This window comes from Ixodes scapularis, unplaced genomic scaffold, assembly GCF_016920785.2.
Source record: "Ixodes scapularis isolate PalLabHiFi unplaced genomic scaffold, ASM1692078v2 PGA_scaffold12__126_contigs__length_90152505, whole genome shotgun sequence".
NCBI lineage: Eukaryota > Metazoa > Arthropoda > Arachnida > Ixodida > Ixodidae > Ixodes > Ixodes scapularis.
In genome coordinates this window covers 79,422,535-79,442,833 of record NW_024609838.1, presented here as the reverse complement: position 1 = coordinate 79,442,833, position 20,299 = coordinate 79,422,535, and positions in this window count along the sequence as shown.

Genomic DNA, 20,299 nt, shown 5'->3' with positions numbered 1-20,299 from the left:
GAGTGAAAAGAAGGAGAGGACAAGGGTGAAAGAAGGGAGGGGATAGTAGAAGATGTGGCGACTAGACTGAATCATCCTGGCCGGGCCTTACCAGGACTCCCGTCTATGAGAAGCGGGGGCCGAAGTGGTGTATTGCCTCACCCGGTGGGCCCCGAAGGGTCCAACCCTGCCCCGGGCTCGGCTCAACCACCAGGATGCCCTTTTCCCCAGACACGGGAAAGCCACGCACAGTCAGACGTGGGCGGGCGAACCCGCATAGCTCGGGGTCCGTGGAGACGCCACTCTCCAAACACCTGCTTTCACAGGTGCCCCCTGCGGGGACGCGTTGATTTGAAGGAGACAGTTAAATTGCGTAAGAACGGTTACTGAACAATTCATGTTTACACTTTGTAGAAAGCCTAGTTATGCATGTTGTAGATACTTAATATATTATACATTCTGAACAGGTTTTCTGCATGCGGGCAGAACGGAACATAAGCAACTGTAGGTAGCATTCGATTCTGAAGTAATTGTATTATCTTAAGAATTGTTGCCGTGGTAGTACCAAACCACTCGACAATATATCGACAATATCTCTATTAGTTGAAACAGTGCATAATTTTTCATCAGTGCTACTTAACAAAGTGAAAACTGTATTTACGTCTATCACCCACAAAAAGCACCCCTCACTTTTCACATACCACATAGATAACCAAGCACTGATCAGGGTTAAAAGATATACTTGATGAGGACTACATATAACACAAAATCTAAAATGAGATAAACATAGCAGCGCGGTTGTAGATAAAGCATCTAGAAAACTATAGTTTCTGAGACGCAAACTACAGGATGCAGCACCGGACACGAAACTCTTGGCGCACAGAACTTTTGTGATTCCTATATTGAAATACGCGAGTGTGATTCAAATCCTTCACACAAAGAATACGACAATAGCTGCAAATGGTGCAAAGAAAAACGATTAGATTCATCTACGCGGTATATAACAGGCATGCTTCAGTTAGTGAGTTACTTAATAAAGCACAATTTCCAACCCTTAAAACGAGAAATATTATGAAAAGATTGAAACAACTCCCCAGGGTAATTCTTCGCATGACCAAAATCAATTGGGACACGTATATATCATTTTCTGCATTTTTCAATACACGTAGCCAACATCCGTATTATATCATTGAGACGTTGCCGCGAAATAATGTTTTCCAAAACTAATTTTTTCCTCGCACTTGCAAAGTTTGGAATAACTTACCCGCTAAAATAACAAGCTCTAGTTCTCAATTTCACCTCTTGAGTCTTTCCGAAAAAAATTCAATGTTGAGTGAAGATTTTGTTAGAACTTGCTGGCTTGTTTTTCATTTCGTGACATATTTGTGTATTCTTGTTTTTGTGTTAATTTGTTTGTTTGATGACTATTTTGTAACCTCATGAATGTAACCATTCTTACAATGTTCCTGGACAAGGAGCAGGAGTATACATAAATAACTAAAAAAGCAAGTGACACTAATTCAAATGAGCAACCAATAGAGATTTATAAAGTTATACTTTACCTGAACTGGGAAATATATATCTATTCCGATATATAAGTCCTGGAACCTATGCTAATTAATTTTTTTAAATACTCCAGCTGATGGTGCCAGGAATGTTTCGTGAAAACAAAACTCCGAGCGTTTTGAATGAGTCAATCAGTTCAATATTTGCTGAGTTTATATAAATCGGACCTAAAAAAGAAATAGGATTTTCGGGGGGTCTAAATATCATAACTTTTGTTTTATGCTTGGTAGAAGAGCGTGTTGGTTTAAGTCATGGATGAAGAAAGAATAAACAATTAAAACAGGGACAACACAACCACATCTTTCAACTAGCAACAGACGAGTAAACTTTCAACAGCGAGCAGCCGACTATACCCAGTAGGAGTGGGGGAGAGAAGGGGAGAGAAGGAAAGATAAAACACGCGAAGTGCAAGTCGGGGTGGTAGGGTTATCTCAGATTTTAAAAATTCAACCTCAGTTTTCGTCAGCAGGAGGGAAGGGTTTGACACGTTATTTTTTGCTGTGGTCATGGCGAATGATTCTATGATTTCCCTGCCGAATCTGCTGTCATGCCCCTCAAGGATTTTTGTGTCATCAAAGAGGGGATGACAACGCAAACACGAACGGGCATGTATGACTATGGGATGATAAGAATCTGGAGAGGCCTTAGAAACTTCGTTGTGATGTTCGCGGAGTCTGTGATTGGTGCATCTGCCGGTCTGTCCTATGTATTGATGGCCACAGCTCAAGGGGATGGAGTAAACTTTCTTCTCTTTGCATGGAATGAATTTCTTTTCGTGTTTGACAGTGCAGCCAATCGGAATCCGGTTGTTGTTCACTTGTTGACAGAGTTGTTTAAGACGCATGCGGCACGAGAAGACAACATTCGTGTCAAACTTTGAGGCAATGGATTTTATCCGGTGGGCTGAATTGTGTACGTAAGGAATGACGGCGAATCGGGCTTTCTTTTTTGTGGCTGGTGACTGGCGATCAGGCCCGCGAATCATCCTTTCCATTACAGATCGGAGAAGGTCGACGGGAAACCCTGCCCTGACAAGCCTCATGTGCTGCAATTTTAAGCTATCTTCTGAAAGATGACAGCAAGACTTCGTGAAGGATGAAGAAAACAACGATTTGATGATACCGTGTTTTACCGACTTCGAATGGGCGCTAGAAAACGGTAGGACAGGTTTGGAAGACCTTTGTTGAAAGGCCCAGCAGAGTCCAGTGGCACTGACATGAAGCCGCAAATCTAGGTACTGAAGACCTTCATTCGATGGTTCTTCCTTCGTGAATGTAAGGCCTGACGAACAAGCGGAAAAAACAGCTGTAATGCTATCTGGAGAAGTTCGAGCAGGATGAATGATTAGGTAATCGTCTACAAATCTGAAAACATGGCAGCCAGGCGCGGAGATGTCCAGTTGTGCTTTTATAGCTCTGTCAACGAATAAAAGGAATAATTCACAGAGAACAGGGGCGACACATGAACCGATGCAAACTCCCTTTTTTTGGCGGTAGATCCCTTTCTCATGTTCGACTAAGGTGGACTGGAGATATAGATGAATCAGGTCCACGAATCCAGCAACAGAGACACCGGAGGAATTCTGAAAATCCACAGCTCCGTGCTCCAAACTTTGTTTTATTGGTATTATTTTTGAAGCGTATCCATCGGTCCATACCCCTAATGTATCCAGTACTGTGCTGGCCATATATATATAAGTTGATGTCCTCCTCAGCAGTAAAAAAAAAAGAGTCGTCTCTTCATCATATATTCTGGCGGGCGCAGCGGCAAAGTAGACAGCGCATACCTGGCCGAGCGGTTATTGTGCGTAGCTCCAAGGCGAAGAGCCGATGTTCGATGCCTGATAACGAATACCTCTGTGAGAGTGCAGATCTTAGGCGCCGGTCTCCGGCTTGAGCGGCGTCGGCGTCACCTTCGGCGTAGCCGTAAATGGAGGACGGTCACCCAACGAACAAACTATGTCTATCAAATCCTAAATTTCACACTCCAACGTTTTCTAGATTGTGTCTCCATTGACAATATTGATTTCGACACCTTAACTTTCAAGAACCTGCGCTTATATTATTGTCCGGATTTTTAATTTCATTTTATGTTTTGCCCTTGGGTGACCCTTGGTTTGTACAAATATCAACCATAGACATGTGCACCGGTTTCACTGTATGCTTTGTCTTTTCCGTAGTTTTCCGCTTGCTTGCTACTGACCAGGGTAAGGGACCCGAGGACCAGTCAAGCTGCTGACTAAACCTTTTTTTCCTTTGGTCCCCGCCCCCCCCCCCCCCCCTCGTTTGATGAAAAATAACAAAATGGTAATATATTTATTAACCGCGCTCGTTGCATTACGTGAAGAATGCAAGTGGGCGTACTCGCGCGTTGCATTATGGGAAATCTTCCCCGTTAAATTTAGCTTGAAAGGTTTCGTTGAATTCTCTCGCTAAATTTTGCGCGGAATTTTTACTGCTTACTTTGTGCTGATAAATTTAGCGGGAAAAATTCCTCACTGAATTTAGCTGAAGGACTTCCACTCAAGACCCCGCTAAAATTAGCGGAAAAAATTACTCTCTAAATTTAGCAGGAAAAACTCTTTGTTTAGTCTCCAGAAAAATTAGCGATAAAAGATTGCCTCCGCTACATTTAGCGGAAAAAATGTCCCCGCTAAGTTTAGCAGAAATATAATACCACTCATTTTAGCGGCAAACATCCCCACTAAATTTGAAGGAAAAACTTTCCTGCTGAATTTAGCGAAAACATTTTTCCAGCTAAATTTGGCGGACACGTTCTCCGCTAAATTTATCAAAATAAGTTCCCGCTAAATTTAGCTGCAAAATTTCCCCAGCTGATTTTAGCGCTGACAAATTTAACGAACATTTTCAAGCTAAATTTATCAAAAAAAAATTCCCGCCAAATTTATCAAAGAGTTTACGATAAATGGGAGGGAAGCAGGAGAGAAGGAGGAAGGGTACGGAGTGGGAGGCGGGGCATACCCTCCCCTCCGCACACTCCCCTCCGTACCCTCCCTTCCTCCTCCTCAAGAGCTGCGCTCCAATTCAGTGTTACAGAGAACCGCTAACATTAATCTTTTTTTGTTTTGTTGTTTCTCTAAATGTGGCGTTCTGGTAAATTCCAGAACAGTCTTGCTTATTCGAGGCCAGAATGTTCTACGCGCCGAACCTTCTACAGCGATTTTTCCAAGAGCCCACGCGTGTACATAAGGGGCGGCGCGTGGCGAGCCGGAGTTTGCCTCCGCCGGCGCTCGATCCAGCGGTTTCACAGACATCGACGCCTGCGAAGCTAACGTTTTTATATTTTGTTGTATGCACAAGTTTGCACCATTAAACGATTATTTTCTCCATTTAATTTTCGCTTCATCATTTGTCATTCGCGATATTTTTGTAGAGGGGCGGGGTATTTAATCTATGCTCATGAAACGTACCCCTCCGAAGACCCCGGCAGAGTGAAGTGCGTAGCACCGGAAGGCTACCCTTCGCGCAAGACTCCGAAGATCGAAAAAGCCGCCGTGCCAAAATGTTACTCCCGGAATTCTGCAGTCCTGCCGCAGAGGGAAAAGAAGAAGACCGCAACGATGACCAATCTGCCTGTCGTTGTCCTATCCGTCGCTGCACGTACGCCAGCGCCCTTCCATGGTGGGCCTTATGAAGGCGTCAAGGACTGGCTACAGCAGTACGAGTTTGTGGCCCAGCCGAACCGATGGACGGGCAAACAGCGCCTCCAGAGTCTTTACTTCACTCTCGATGGAACGGCCAGCACTAGTTTGGGAATCGCAAAAGTTCCTTGACCTCGTGGTCCATGAGGTCAAGGAACACATCAAGGAACACATCCGTCTCAACACAAGGATGCGTTGAGACGGACATCCACCAAGCTTATCGACGGAAAAGGGGCCGAGGATTTTCCTCGAATAAGGTCCCGGAGCGCAAACAAGACCATCACATTTTTCGTTGATGATGCTCTCCATTTCACCGGTCGTACTGCCCCTCAATCGACCGACGAAATGAAGCTTCGTGTGCTAGTACGATGCGTAAAGGATGACATCTTCGGTGTTCTTGTTCGCAAAACCACATCCGACGTTGAAGATTTCCTCAAGGATGACCCGAACCTGGACCGTGCCCTCCTCGCAACAGCCAGCCACTACCATCAGCACTCGAGTATTGCTGCTTTTGCGTTGGGCCACGAGATCAACCCTAGCATCCCCGGCATTCGCGACATCATCTTTGAAGTTGTCCGGGAAGAGGTCCGCAAGGTGCTCCCCGCTGCGGATCGCCCGTGACCGTCATCGCTCGCCGAGGTCGACCGAGAGGAGGTTCATGAAGCCTTCCTGAGTGAAGTTCCCATGAATAGAAATACGCCAGAGGAACCGAAGTTGCACTACGCTGCCATGGCCCTGCGACCGCCACAAACTAACAGCCAGGCCACAGCACCAACCGACGAGACCCACCAATGCCGCAGTATCCTCGTCGCCAGGAAGGACAAGTCCAGTACGTCTACCCGGAGCGACCCCTCACTGAGGACGATCGACGTGTGGAGGACGGCCAATCGACGCCCGTTGGGCTACCCCAGGGGGGAATTCGAACATATCTACCGTCGTTGCACCTACTGGCAAATAGGACTACGCGGCTTTCACCCGAGCAAGCCAAGCCCACGCTGCGGTGAGCAACCGCATGAGACTGAGGAGTACCTTTGACGACCTTAATCTCCCCCGCCTGCACCAAGCTGCGGGTCTCGGTCGTCGGCAACACGACGTCCAGCTTCGTCGATGCACCGACCACGTCGTCAGAGCCAGTCGCCCTTGTGCCGCCGGGAAAACTGAATGGGGCGACTACGGAGGTGAATTTCCGTGGACTCACGACATAAAACGCCTCCACGAACGCTGGAGCGCCCCTACTCCCCCAACGTAACACATCGGAACGATGTCCCGGCCATGCTGCCCAACAACTTAAATGTTGTTATCGACGGCCACGACGCACCGGCACTCGTGGACACCGGAGTAGACTACTCAGCCTTAAATGTGAGCCTCTCTCGCCGTCTTCAGAAAGTGACGACGCCGTGGGATTGGCCGCAGATACAAACCGCTGGACGACACCTCATCACGCCTGTCGGAAGGTGCACTGCTCACGTCGACATTCACGGCAAGACGTGTCCTGTGAAACTCTTCCTTCGACAAGACTGCACCAGAGAGTCATACTCGGAATAGACTTCCTGTGTTAATACGGCGCCATCATCCGCCTTGGAAAGAACAGATTGACATTGCGGACAGCTGTTCCTCCTTCAGAGAAACGTCAAACAGCGTCAGCCGCAGTCAGAGTTGCTGCTGACCAAGTGAACCTGCCGCCGCGACCAACTGTTTTTGTACCCGCAGTGACCGAGGCAGCTTCCTGCGACGATGTTGTCCTGGACGGCAACATTAAATTGCTCACGTTGAAAAACAGCGCGACTGGGACGAGGACGAAACGTCGAAGAGAACACAGGGCAAGCGCTGACTATCAAATGGTTTGTTAATTGAACAAAAGGACGAAAGACAATCAAATAAAAAAAAAAAACGTGGAGTTAAATGTTCGGTCGCTTGCTGGGCGCTAAGTGAAATCTGTCACATTCTTTTTTCTCATCTGATTGTAGAACTGGTTCTCTTCTATCTTTCCTCGGCCGTTCTTGTTACCCTAAATCCAGAAAGCTCACTCTGCTGGGGGTCAGAGCCTTCAAAGGTTGGCTCACACACGAACTGTTGTTCTACGTGATGTTGTACGCTTCAACTATCTCTCGAGATGTTTGGTCGTGGTGTTGATATATATAATGGTGTCTTTTAAGCGTGGTTCGCACTCGCAACCTCGGCGATGTTCCACTAAATGGGAATAAGCGGTGCCTTTCAAGGAATTGTGGTGCTCTTTGATGCGGATGTTCAAACACCGATCAGTGTGCCTGATATAAGAGCGCCCACAAGAGAACGAAAACAGAACACGGCTACAGCATTGCATCATTGCTTCAATTCACATTGGTATTGTAGTACACACTGCGCATTCAGACGTCCCTACACGCCCTCGAGTAAACTACCGAATGGCCGCGTGGGTTAAAGAATGACCGAGGGCGAGCCAAGACACACGACCCAGTGCTGTTAGATCCAAATCGGAAGATTTGGATCTAACAGCCCTGTGTCATTCACGACCTTCATGGTGCGAGAGAAACCGTTTTTTTTTTTGTGTGTGTTAAAGCTAGGGACGATACTGTGCTAGGCACTAGAGTAAGCATAAAAATACGAGTCAGAGAAACATCAATGAAATTAGAACTGTGAAGTGCATAAATTTTGACACATGCTGTGCAGCCTAGAGGCAGCTAGGAACTGATAAAACCATGGAGTGGAAGGGGGTCTATGTGGATGTGCACATCATAGTAGGTGCATACCCAAGCAGCACAAATTCGGCCTATCATTGGCCAATCGCTGGCAATGGTCATTTGGCCAGTGGCAAGACAGTGGAGAACCAATGGCCGAGGACTGGCCTTTTCTGGCCATTGGCCAATGGTCAGTGGCCATCAGCCATCGGTCAAATATTGGCAGATGAATGCCAATCTTTGGCCATTGGCCAAGAGACCATCGCCAGCAATTCGGCAATGCCTGGCCGAAATTCGTGCTGTTTCGGTATTCTCGAAGGCCCCCTCCACCCTATAGTTTCATCAGTTCCTAGTTGCCTCTAGGGCTCTAAGTACCATAGCATGTTTTGAAGGCGACATGCTGCGCTATTCAATTTTGGTTCATACTCGGTACCACCAATTGAAAGCACCTTGAATGTATTTTATATGTACAGCTAGCCTAGGCAGATAGGGTTGAACGCTGTTTTATTGGCCAGCTGCTCGGGTACATTGTCAGAGTTGGGAATGTGTCAGTTTCGACTGTTCCGAGCTTGGGAATGGTCAAGTATAGAACAGCATCATCTAAGCTGGCATTTTACTGCAATAACGTTAAGAAAATTATATCCCAGAAAAGCCGGCGAGTGTTTTGGTGGAACAGGAAAAGTCGTGATTTGTCATTACGGTCACGACATTACACTCATATGACCTCGCGCGGTAATTTCAAACAACCCACAACGCTCACGTGTGGTATGAAAATGATTGAAACATGACATGTGATGCAAATTAAAGTCGCTGCTTGTCTTCGATGATTTTACCCTACAGAGCAATTTCATTTGACCTGAAGAAAACATTTGACGAATTTTAAGTGGGATTCAAACCCACGGCCCTTCAGTTGCGAGCCAGACACGCTACTGACTAGACCACAAACACGCTTGCATGGCTTGAGAATGACCGGAAGTTTAATAATAATAATAAAAATAATAATAATAGCTTTATTTACCATGTATAAGCATGGTGGGGGCTGAGGAAAAATAGTGTCCAAGCAGCTTGACTGGTTCTCAGCCCCTTTCAGGTACATACAGTGGCGAGAAAGACATTAAAAAGGACACAAGAAATTATATAATAATACAAGGTACTTTCATCATAACAATGAACAACAGACAACTATCAGCAATACATCAAACAAGAGTATCACTTGCCTATAAAAGAAATCGGGAAGTTGTACACAAGAAAGGGAAAGCTATCCAAGAGGTTCTAAGATGCTTCAACACAACATATTGTGAGGGTGTTTTTGGTCGCTTCAAGAAGAAGAAAAATGCCAGTTGTTTTCTGGTCGAGATCTATATCAGCACGCGGTACCGGAGTCTCGTGTCCCAGCCCCAGCAGCGCGCAGTCCCGCGCACGGACGATCGCGCTTCCCACGCCACAAATGCCCCCTTCGAAGAAAAGGCCATCGTTGCCTTAAGAGATCAGGAGGGAGGGAGCCGCGGATAAAACATCTTAAGGCGGCCAACATGTACGATGTGTCGACCGGTGGTTCGATTATCAGATGGTGGGTTGACAGGCTCAACTAGGTAGTTGACCGGGGAGGTCTCATGAATGGCTTTGTATGGGCCCTTGAACTTTGGAAGAAATTTTTCACAGCGACCAGATTGACGGAACGGGAAGAAGATTAAAACGAGTTCACCTGGAAGATAGTGTACGTCACGGTGTTGGGCGTCGTAACGACGTTTTGATGCGTCTTGGTGTCGCAGTGTGCGAGATCGTGCAAGCTGACGAGAAGCTTCGGAACTGGACGTGAATTGGGTCATGAGGTCTGTGGTGTTACCAGCATATGCGACCGGCTCGAGTTACCTAGCGGGCGCGGCCGTTTCGAGACCTCACGGGGTTTCGTGTTAGCCGGCGGCCGGAGGCACCGCTGAGTCGGAGTCCAAGGCAAGAGCCTCCTTCTCAATCTGAGCATAACGCGACTCAGCCGGTGTTAAAGACCTTGAGGCGAACGCCACTGGACGGCGTTCATTCTTTTCTTGCTCTTGGAGCAATACTGCGCCTAGACCAAATGCAGAGGCGTCTGCGGAGAGTATTGTGGGATACCGCGGGTCGTATTTAGCCATGCAGCGGTTTGAACATATCATTTCTTTTATGCTAGCAAGTGCATCTTCCTGGGCTGGACCCCAGGTCCACTCGCGACCCTTTTGCAGTAGTTGCCGCAAGGGAGCACTCGTTTCCGACAGATGCGGGAGAAATCGTGCGAGGTGATTAGCCATGCCAAGAAACCTACGCACATTAGCTACTGTTCGTGGCGTTTCTAAGTTTTTGATAGCAGTTACCTTGTCCGGATCGGGTTTTATTCCATCCTTGCTGACGAGGCAACCCAAAAACGAAATTTCGGTGACCCCGAAACAACATTTGGATTTGTTCAAAGTTACGCCCGCCTGTGCAAGTGTTTCAAGCGTCTGCTGGAGGCGCTTGTCATGCTCAGCCCTTGTGGCACCATAAACCAAGATATCATCCATGAGGTTAACAACGCCCGGTGCACCCGCCAAGATTTCTGACATTCTTTTTTTGAAAATATTCGGGGGCCGAAGTAATTCCGAAAGGTAGACGTTCGAAGCAGTACCTTCCGTAGCGAGTTATGAAAGTTGTTAAGAGCTGGCAGTCTTTTGACAGTTCAACTTGATAGAACCCTGAGTTGGCGTCTAGTTTTGAGAAAACTGCTGCCCCACTCAAAAGACCCAGAGTGTCATCGACGGTGGGCAGTACATAACGCTCCCTGAGGACACATCGATTCAGCTGAGTTAGATCGACACAAATGCGAACATCTCCCGAGGGTTTCAATACTGGGACCATTCGAGCGCACCACTCTGTAGGCCCTTCTACCCTTCGTATCACCCCCTGACGTTCCATGTTTTCGAGTTGACGCTTGACCGCGTCCCTCATCGGAATAGGAACTCGACGTGCCACATGGACTGAGTGCGGAACAGAGCCCGGCTTAAGGCGGATAGTGTACTCTCCGGTGAAAGTTCCTAGCCCCTGGAACAGCTGAGGGTAGTGAGACTCATAAGCTTCGCTATATCCCACTCCATTCACAAATTTTACTACTCCTAGTTCTTCCACCGCTGGAAGTCCCAAGAGTACTGAGCGCAACGACGCAACAACGTATACCGTCTGCCTTATCGTTGCCTGTTTCCAGCGGATGTTTGCGTTGAACTTTCCCAGAACCTTTAGGCGTTCGTCGCTAGGACCGGTCAAGACAACACCTGTTCTTTCTAGTCTCGACGGGATGCCAGGAAATGTAGATGGCACCACGGATACCTCTGCGCCCGTGTCTACCTTCGCGAAAACAGGGGTCCCATTAATGGAAACCTGAATGAACCTGGCTTTCGCGGAATCATTTCCAACAGAACCGAGGAAATGCTCCCCATTGTCCGTTTGAAGCGATGAAAGTCCTACCTTCCTAGGAGTGACGGCTTTCTTGCGGCAGACCACACTGAAGTGTCCTTTCACGTTGCAGTGGTGACACTTCGCTGACTTGGCTGGACAGGCCGACCTTGGATGGGACGCTTTTCCGCAGAACAAACACCGCTGGCCACTGCCTTGTCGAGGCGTCGCGACGCCGCGACGGGTTGAGTCTTGCGTCTTGTACCAGCCCTGTGCCGAGCTCGACTTCTTGGCGACGAAGTCCACTTCCGTTTCCGCTGCCGATATGACTGCGTTGTCACCGGCCCCCGGTCGAAGTTCCTGCTGTTGCTGGTGGATAGTTTCCTTGAGTCGCGCTTTGGCAAGCGCGGTCGCCAGCGTGAGGTCTGCATCCATCTGGAGGGTTTCGGAGAGTTTCGCGTCCCGAAGTCCGACGACGAAGCGGTCGCGAATCATCCGATCCTTGAAGTTTTGGAAGTCGCACCTCTCTGCCACAGTGTGCAGAGCCGTGACAAACTGGTCAACGGTCTCGCCTGGCTTCTGACTGCGACGGTGGAAGCAAGCGCTTTCGTACACAATGTTGCGGGCCGCGACGAAGTGACTGTCGAATCGTTCTTTGACGACCTGGTAGTTCTTCTCGTCGTCGGCTGACAAGCCAAAGGTTTTGAAAATTTCCCTTGCCTGTCGCCCCATCGTGAACAGCAAAGTTCGTACTTGGGCTTCCTCGCTGCGCTCGTTCAAGCCAGACGCAAACCGGTAGTCGTCGAAAGCTTGCGACCATGTGGGCCATTCCGCCGTCTTGTCGAAATCGAAGGCTGGTGGCTGCTGGACGGCGAACATGCCTGATGTTAGTGGCTTCCGCTCGTCGCCTTCCATGCCTGCTGAAATGCGAAATTAACTGGCCACTTCTGACACCATGTACGGCTTTCGAGCAGCGTTAGGCCGCTGCTCGGGCCTACGACGCCAAAGAAAAGACAGAGACCCGCCCTCAAGGCCCAACCAGACAACCCCCTTTATTCGTCTTCCTTACGTATATATACATACAGCCGGGAGCCTGGCAACAGGCTGCGATCTTTCTAGAACATTGCGTCATCTTTAGTCGACCCGGCGCAGCCTTGGCCGTGGCCTTGGACTCCGACTCAGCGGCGCCTCCGGCCGCCGGCTAACACGAAACCCCGTGAGGTCTCGAAATGGCCGCGCCCGCTAGGTAACTCGAGCCGGTCGCATATGCTGGTAACACCACATTTCCCTCTCTTTTTTCTTTTTCTTTTGAACATTTGATACACAAAGCAAACACAAGGTAATGTCATGCACTCGCGTAACTCAACAAAAGTACAAAAGAAAGTGACAGGACATTTGACATTCGCTAAGTACAGTTTTGAAAGGTTAACAAGCAACCCCATAGCGGTGCGGTTTTCGCACCTCGCGTCTCGAGCGTGTCACATGAACGGGAGGTGAACCACGGGGCAACGAGCTATGTGACTTGACACCCTCATCAGAATTGCCACCCTGCTCTTCTTGCAACCCAGAGAAACTAGAGCTCGTGGTAGGCGAGTCAACGCCGCCGGGAATATCGTAACTGCCCTCGTTTGGTTTGAGGTACACGAGAAATCTCCTGTTTCGTTCTAATTCCGATCCCGAGGGCATTTTAAGAACGTACGACCTTGGCCGATTTGCAGGTCGTAGGACTGTGGCTGCTTCTTTGCAGTCTTTCACCCAAACTTGGTCACCTGGCCGCAGTGGAGGTAGTCCCCTAGCCGCGTGACGGCGATCGAAATTTTGTTTTTGCTTTGCTCTCGCGGCACGGTCTTTTTGGCGAACACGGTTCTCGTTTACTATCTTAGGCTCCAGCTTGCTGGGATGCAGCGGAATCGTAGTCCGCAGCCGTCGGCCCATAAGCAGTTCGGCCGGACTTTTCCCTAGGGGCCCCGGTGTGTCCCTGTAATCTAACAAGGCGAGGTAGGGGTCACTAGACTTTTTGATAAGGCTCTTTATGGTTTGAACCATCCTCTCTACCTCCCCGTTAGCCTGCGGGTACCTCGGGCTCGACGTGACGTGCTGGAATCCATACTCTCGCGCAAAACACTGGAATTCTGAGGAGACAAATTGCGTTCCATTGTCCGAGAAAACTACATCGGGTACTCCGTGCCGTGCAAAAATACTTTTCAAGTGGGTGATTACAATGCCACTGGTGATTCTGGTGAGGCGGGCTAGCTCTGGGTATCGGGACAGATAGTCGACAACTACCAAGTAGTCAGCACCGTCGATTTGGCACAAATCGACACCAACCTTCTGCCAAGGCAGTTTTGGCGTTTCGGTCTGAATCATAGGTTCCGCATTCTGTTCGCGGGATTCCGCGCACACCCGGCAGTTGTTTACCAAAGCGGAAAGGTCCGAGCCCAAACCCGGCCACCACACAGACTCACGTGCCCTCGATCGACATTTTACAATTCCTTGATGGCCGTCATGCAGGTGACGCAGCACCTCGGCCCTTTGACACTGAGGAATGATGAGCCGTGTGTCCTTCATCAGTACTCCATTACAAATGGTGATTGTCGCTCTCGCTTGCCAGTACGGTTGTAAGAAAACCGGCAGCGACTGATAGCTAGGCCACTCTTTCCGGCAGAAGCGAACTAGAGTTTGACAGATTTCATCTGCCGCCTGGCCTTGCTTTACTTTTTCGATATGGCTAACTTCGGCCACGCTAGCGATGCAGCCCTCCACGAACTTTGTGAGATCCGATACAGACATTCCGCTCGAATCTGTTCGCCTCTCTCGGAGGGGTGCTCTCGATAGAGCATCCGTAGTGAAAAGGTTCTTTCCAGGCACGTAGACAACGCTAAAACTGAAGCGCATGAGCCTCATTCGAAACCGCTGAACTCGCGGAGGAAGCAAGTCAAGTGGAGCTTTCCCCAGCAAGGTCACCAACGGCTTGTGATCCGTTTCAAACTGCACTTCGAGCCCTCTCAGGTATCCCTCAAATCTCTCCGCCGCCCAAGTCTGTACTTAGCGAATGTCAAATGTCCTGTCACTTTCTTTTGTACTTTTGTTGAGTTACTCGAGTGCCTGACATTACCTTGTGTTTTCTTTGTGTATCAAATGTTCAAAAGAAAAAGAAAAAAGAAAGGGAAATGTGGTGTTACCAGCATATGCGACCGGCTCGAGTTACCTAGCGGGCGCGGCCGTTTCGAGACCTCACGGGGTTTCGTGTTAGCCGGCGGCCGGAGGCGCCGCTGAGTCGGAGTCCAAGGCCACGGCCAAGGCTGCGCCGGGTCGACTAAAGATGACGCAATGTTCTAGAAAGATCGCAGCCTGTTGCCAGGCTCCCGGCTGTATGTATATATACGTAAGGAAGACGAATAAAGGGGGTTGTCTGGTTGGGCCTTGAGGGCGGGTCTCTGTCTTTTCTTTGGCGTCGTAGGCCCGAGCAGCGGCCTAATGCTACAAGGTCGTTTTCGGGATGTTCGTTAGGATAAGGTAGGATTGTGTCGAGGGTTGAAGATTGGTCACGGCCATAGAGCAAATAAAATGTGGAAACTTCAGTCGTTCTCTGAACTGCCGTGTTGTAGGCGAACGTAGCAAAGGGAAGAATAGTGTCCCAGTTGGAATGGTCCGAATTGATATACATTGAAATCATTTTTGTTAGGGCGTGATTGAAGCGCTTGGTGAAGCCGTTTGTTTGTGGATGGTAAGGCGATGTCGTGCGATGGTCCACCTTGCATGCTTGGAGGAGAGCTTCGACTGTTTGTGCCAGAAAGGACTGTCCCCGGTCTGTGATTAGGACCTGGGGGGAGCGATGTCGTAGGATGATATGGTGCAGAAAGAATCGTGCAACGCTCTCGGCAGTTGCATCGGGAAGAGCTGCCGTTTCCACGAATCGAGTGGTGTGATCGATGGCTACGAGGATCCAACGGTTCCTTGTGGTGGACTGGGGAAGAGGTCCAAGGAGGTCCACGCCCAGTACGTCGAAAGGTTAGGACGGTGGAGTTAGCGGTTGCAGGAGGCCGGTGGGTGCCGATGATGAACGCTTGTATCGTTGACATTGTGGGCAGGAACGGACATATTTGCAAATGGTGCGGTACATACCGGGCCAAAAGAAACGGTTGCGGATGCGCACGTAGGACTTGAAACGGCCGAGATGTCCTGCGGTGAGATCGTCATGAAAATGATGAAGGATTTCGGTACGGAATTCGGATGGAACAGCCAGTAACCAGCGCCGACCTCCGGGCATGTAATTCCGGCGATAGAGATGACCGTCAATTAGACTGAAGTTTTGCGTCTTCTTAATAAATCTTTGTTTAGTAGACAGGACGGTTCCATTGAGGTGTTGAAGTATTGTTCGTATCCAGGGGTTAGGATGTTGGGCGGAGAGAAAGTTGTGAGATAAAATGGTGGCGAGAATCGAAGGTGGGACGGTGGTCGACACTTCTGCGTCGGGCATAGTGCTCGGTGGAACAGGGCAGCGTGAAAGTGCATCAGCATCATTGTGTTTACACCCTGACTTATGTATTACCGCGAAGTCGTATTCCTGAAGACGAAGTACCCAGCGTCCAAGACGGCCGGAGACGTTCTTGATGGACGAAAGCCAGGAGAGAGCGTGGTGATCGGTTACTGCCTTGAAGTGGCGGCCGTATAGGTAAGGTCTAAATTTGTTTATTGCCCACCCTACGGCAAGACATTCTCGTTCAGTAGTTGAGTAATTGGTTTCTGGTTTCGTTAGGGTTCGACTGTCATATGCAATGACCTGTTCTAGAGATGAGTTATTTTGCTGCTGCAAACGCACACCTCCTAATCCGTGTCCCCTTGCGTCGGTGTGGAGGGCTGTAGCGGCCGTGGGATCGAAAAAGCACAAAAAAAGCGGTGATGTGAGTATGGCTTGAAGAGAAGTAAGCGCAGTTGAGCAAGGTTCGGTCCATACAAATGGCACGTCTGTTTGAAGCAGCCGATCCAACGGAGCTGCGATTGTTGCAAATGCTTGGACGAAACGACGGAAATAGGAAGCGAGGCCTAGGAAGATTCTCAGTTCCTTCACGTTTGTGGGGCAAGGGAAATGGGTAACCGCACGAAGTTTTTCAGGGTCTGGACTAACATCTGCGTCGCTGATGATGTGGCCGAGAACTTTCACTTTTTTTGGCACCAAGGTGACATTTCTTGGTGTTGTGCTGAAGACCCGAATTAGTAAGGCACGACAAAACTTGGGATAGTCGAAGCAAGTGATCGTGGAACGTAGCAGAAAACACAATATTGTCGTCTAAATAGCACAAACAGGTCTTCCATTTCATGCCGCGAAGAACTGCATCTATCATTCTTTCAAATGCGGCAGGTGCGTTAGAATGTCCGAAAGGCATTACATTAAATTCGTAAAGACCATCTGGACTCGTGAAGGCAGTTTTCTCTCTGTCTTTCTCGGCCATTGAAATTTCCCAATATCCCGATCGTAAGTCAAGTGATGAGAAGAATAAGGAACCTTGTAAGTAATCTAGGGCGTCATCAATGCGTGGAAGCGGGTAAACGTCCCGGCAGGTAACTTTGTTCAGACGGCGGTAGTCAATGGAAAAACGTACCGATCTGTCTTTTTTTCGGACTAAAACTTCAGGTGATGACCGTTAACTTGACGAATGTCGTGCAGCACCTTTTTGAAGCATCTCATCAACATGTTCTTGAATTATTTTACGCTCGCTGAGAGAAACGCGGTATGGTCGGCGTCGGATAGTTGCGAAGTTTCCAGTTTCAATGCGGTGTTCTACCAGATTGTTTTTTCCGAGAAAAGGGGATGAATTGTCAAATATACTTCTGTATTTGTTCAATACAGTAAATAGCTGGTGTTGTTCTGCACTGGATAGCGATGAATCAATTGTTTTGCAAAGTAGGTTTGATGTAGACGGCGAGAAAGGCATTTTAGCCGACGTTGCAGCTTACTTCCTGTTCATTGAGCCTGGCGATGGTTGCATTCTGAGTAGACTCGTTATTTGCAAGAGAAAAGCTGACTGGTAAGAGTACGCTTTGATTAGTCGTGTTGGTGGCGGCGAGCGTAACACGCCCCGAAGAAACAGTGGCGAGTGTATAGGGCACAATTATTCCCTTTCCCAAAAGGACTTCGTGGCGTGGTGCCAGGAGAATATCCCCTGTCAAGTGAGGGGGTGCCTTAAAGTAAAGCAACGACGTCTGGTTAGGCAGAAGTTCTATATCTCCGATGAGGCGTAGCTTGTTATCTTGTTCTGAATGAACCGCCTGAGCGTACGTATCTGCGTCTGTCGATAATTCTAAAGTTCTGTAATCAATGATCGCATGTGCAGATTGAAGAAAGTCGCAACCAAGAATAAAGTCGTACGTACATTTCGGCTAGACTATGAATTCTACAATGTAGACGCGGTCTTGGATGACTATGGTGGCTGTGCAAATGGCGGAGGCTGGAATCAGCTCGCTTCCAGCGCTGCGTAGGAAAGAGTTTCTAAAAGGAGCTTTTACTTTGCGCAGTTGGTTGCATACGTCGATGAGCATAACAGATACTGCCGCACCCATATCCACAAGTGCAGTGAAATGATGATTATTGATTGTAATGTCGATCAGGTTTGTGGGGGAACGAGGAGTTGAGTTGATATTGGAGTTGAGTGCTTGCAGTTTTACCTCCGAAAACTGCAAGAATTAGTTTTCCGGACGAGAAGACGATCGGTGGCGTGCGGGGATCAATGGCGAGATTGACCGATATTTACGACGAGGAAACGGTGATCGTGAGCTTTCGTAGCGTGGAGGTGAGTCTGGGCGCTGGTATTCGTCGTTGTAATTTCTGTTGAAGTAGTATCTCTTCGGCCATGTTTGAGAGGGCTGGGAGTTGTAGTGTCTTTTGTAGCTTGGTCTGCTTTGCCATGTGGTATTTTCATCAGCTTGACGACGTCGACAAAATCGTGCTACGTGCCCAGGAATGCCGCAGTAAAAACACACCGGGCGGGTATTTGGTGTCGTGTACGTCCTGAATGATGAGGGACGTTCGTAATTAGAGGAGGTAAAAGCTGCGAGTTGTGGGATGTGTGATGAAGCTTGGTTTGGAGAGGGTGCTAGCGGTGGCTGCCGATTCTCTTCGTAGGCGGATGGTTGTGGGGTGAATGACACAGGTGTAGCAATGGAAGGACGGGCAACCTGCGTAAGTTCATCTCTAATAATGGTGCGCGGTTCCGCGGTGGGAGAGGTGTTGAGGGCTGGGAGGGGTCCAAAATATCGTGCGAGTTCCTCTCGGATGATGGTTCGGATAGTGTTGTGGAGCAGATCGCCTTGAGGCAAGGGAAAAATGGCCGCCTTGGATGTCGGCAACGTATCGGTTTTGGAGATCCTTTGCCGTCGAGCTGCCTCTAATGATTGACAGAGAGATCGGATGGAACTGACGTCAGTGGGAGGCTGCAGTAGAAAAAGGTGGAATGCTTCTTGGGCAATGCCTTTTAAAACGTGGCGTACACGGTCTAATTCAGGCATAGCAGGGTCGACTTTGCGGCACAGGGTAACAATATCTTCAATGTAGGCAGTATATCTTTCAGTAGGAAGCTGGGTTCGGACAGTCAAGCGCCTGCGCGCAGCGGCCTTACGGTCCTCAGGGCGTCCAAAGACCTCGTGAATACGAGATGAAAATGCTTCCCATGATGTCATATCGGATTCATGGTTAAGGAACCATGTCTTGGCGACGTCGCTGAGATAGAAAGCAACGTTCGACAATTTAGTGTAGTCGTCTCACTTGTTGTGGAGGCTTACTCTTGAGTAGAAATCCACCCATTCTTCGACATCTTCGTCGCCGATGCCAGAAAACACACGGGGGTCTTGTTGGCGAGAGGACATGTAGAGCAGCGGTGGCTGCGGTGGCATGCCCATCAGATGAGGAGGAGTTGATTCGAGAATTCCCGTTGCCCCGATGGTCGATGTGAGTGGGGTTTCTATTGCCGGGGTGAGGGTAGGTGGGGAGGTGGTTGGTACCGTGAGCAGTGATGAAGAAGTGGACGTCATGAGAGGAGATGTTGTCGACATACCTTGTGCTGGGGGTAATGCCCGAGTTCGTAGCTCCAGGTTGGTCAGATGAAAGCGGAATTCAGCCGGTCGTACTTTCCTCTTGAGTATAGAAAGGAAATTCCCGGCACCTCCACCAAATTGTGAGGGTGTTTTTGGTCGCTTCAAGAAGAAGACAAATGCCGGTTGTTTCCTGGTCGAGGTCTATATCAGCACCAGCTACCCGAGTCTCGTGTCCCAGCCCCAGCAGCGCGCAGTCCCGCGCAGTAACGATTGTGCTTCCCATGCCACAATATACATATATGTATATACATGCATACATACACATCTATACCACATACATATATAGATTCACATACACATACACATGCATACAAACACACACATATATATTATACACACGTACATACACATACACATAGGCGCACATATATATACACACATACACACGTACACACAGACATACATATGTGTGTTTTTATGCTTCGTACATTGCGCGAAGTTCACTATATCTGCAAGTGTACAGATCAAAATGAACGTGGTGATAGTTGTATAAAAGGGATGGTAAAAGATGACGGAGACATTTTTTTCCCGAGTTTAGTCGAGTTGTAGGGACTACCGAGCTCTCTTTGTTTCTTGTACAGTAACTAGCTTTGCGACAAGAAGAAATAGATCTACTCAATAAGATACCAAACATGTCGGAGCAAACATTAGGCCCCAAGTAAACGCTACGAAAACACACCATCCAGTTCGTATATCAAAGAGGCAGCTACGGCAAACACCATGAAGTTCAGAAGCCAACAAATTCAAGACATCAACCATTCGTTTTTTTAGCCGCACTTTCGGAAATACGGGTTGGGGGGAAAAAAAAGAGAAAAATTATACAGTTGTTAGTCTGCGCCAATTCATGGATGTTTTGTCTGTCCTTCTGCTTTAACCTCATTTCTCCAGTTTTTTCTGCGTAACTACGCAGCGCAACATTCCATCAAAG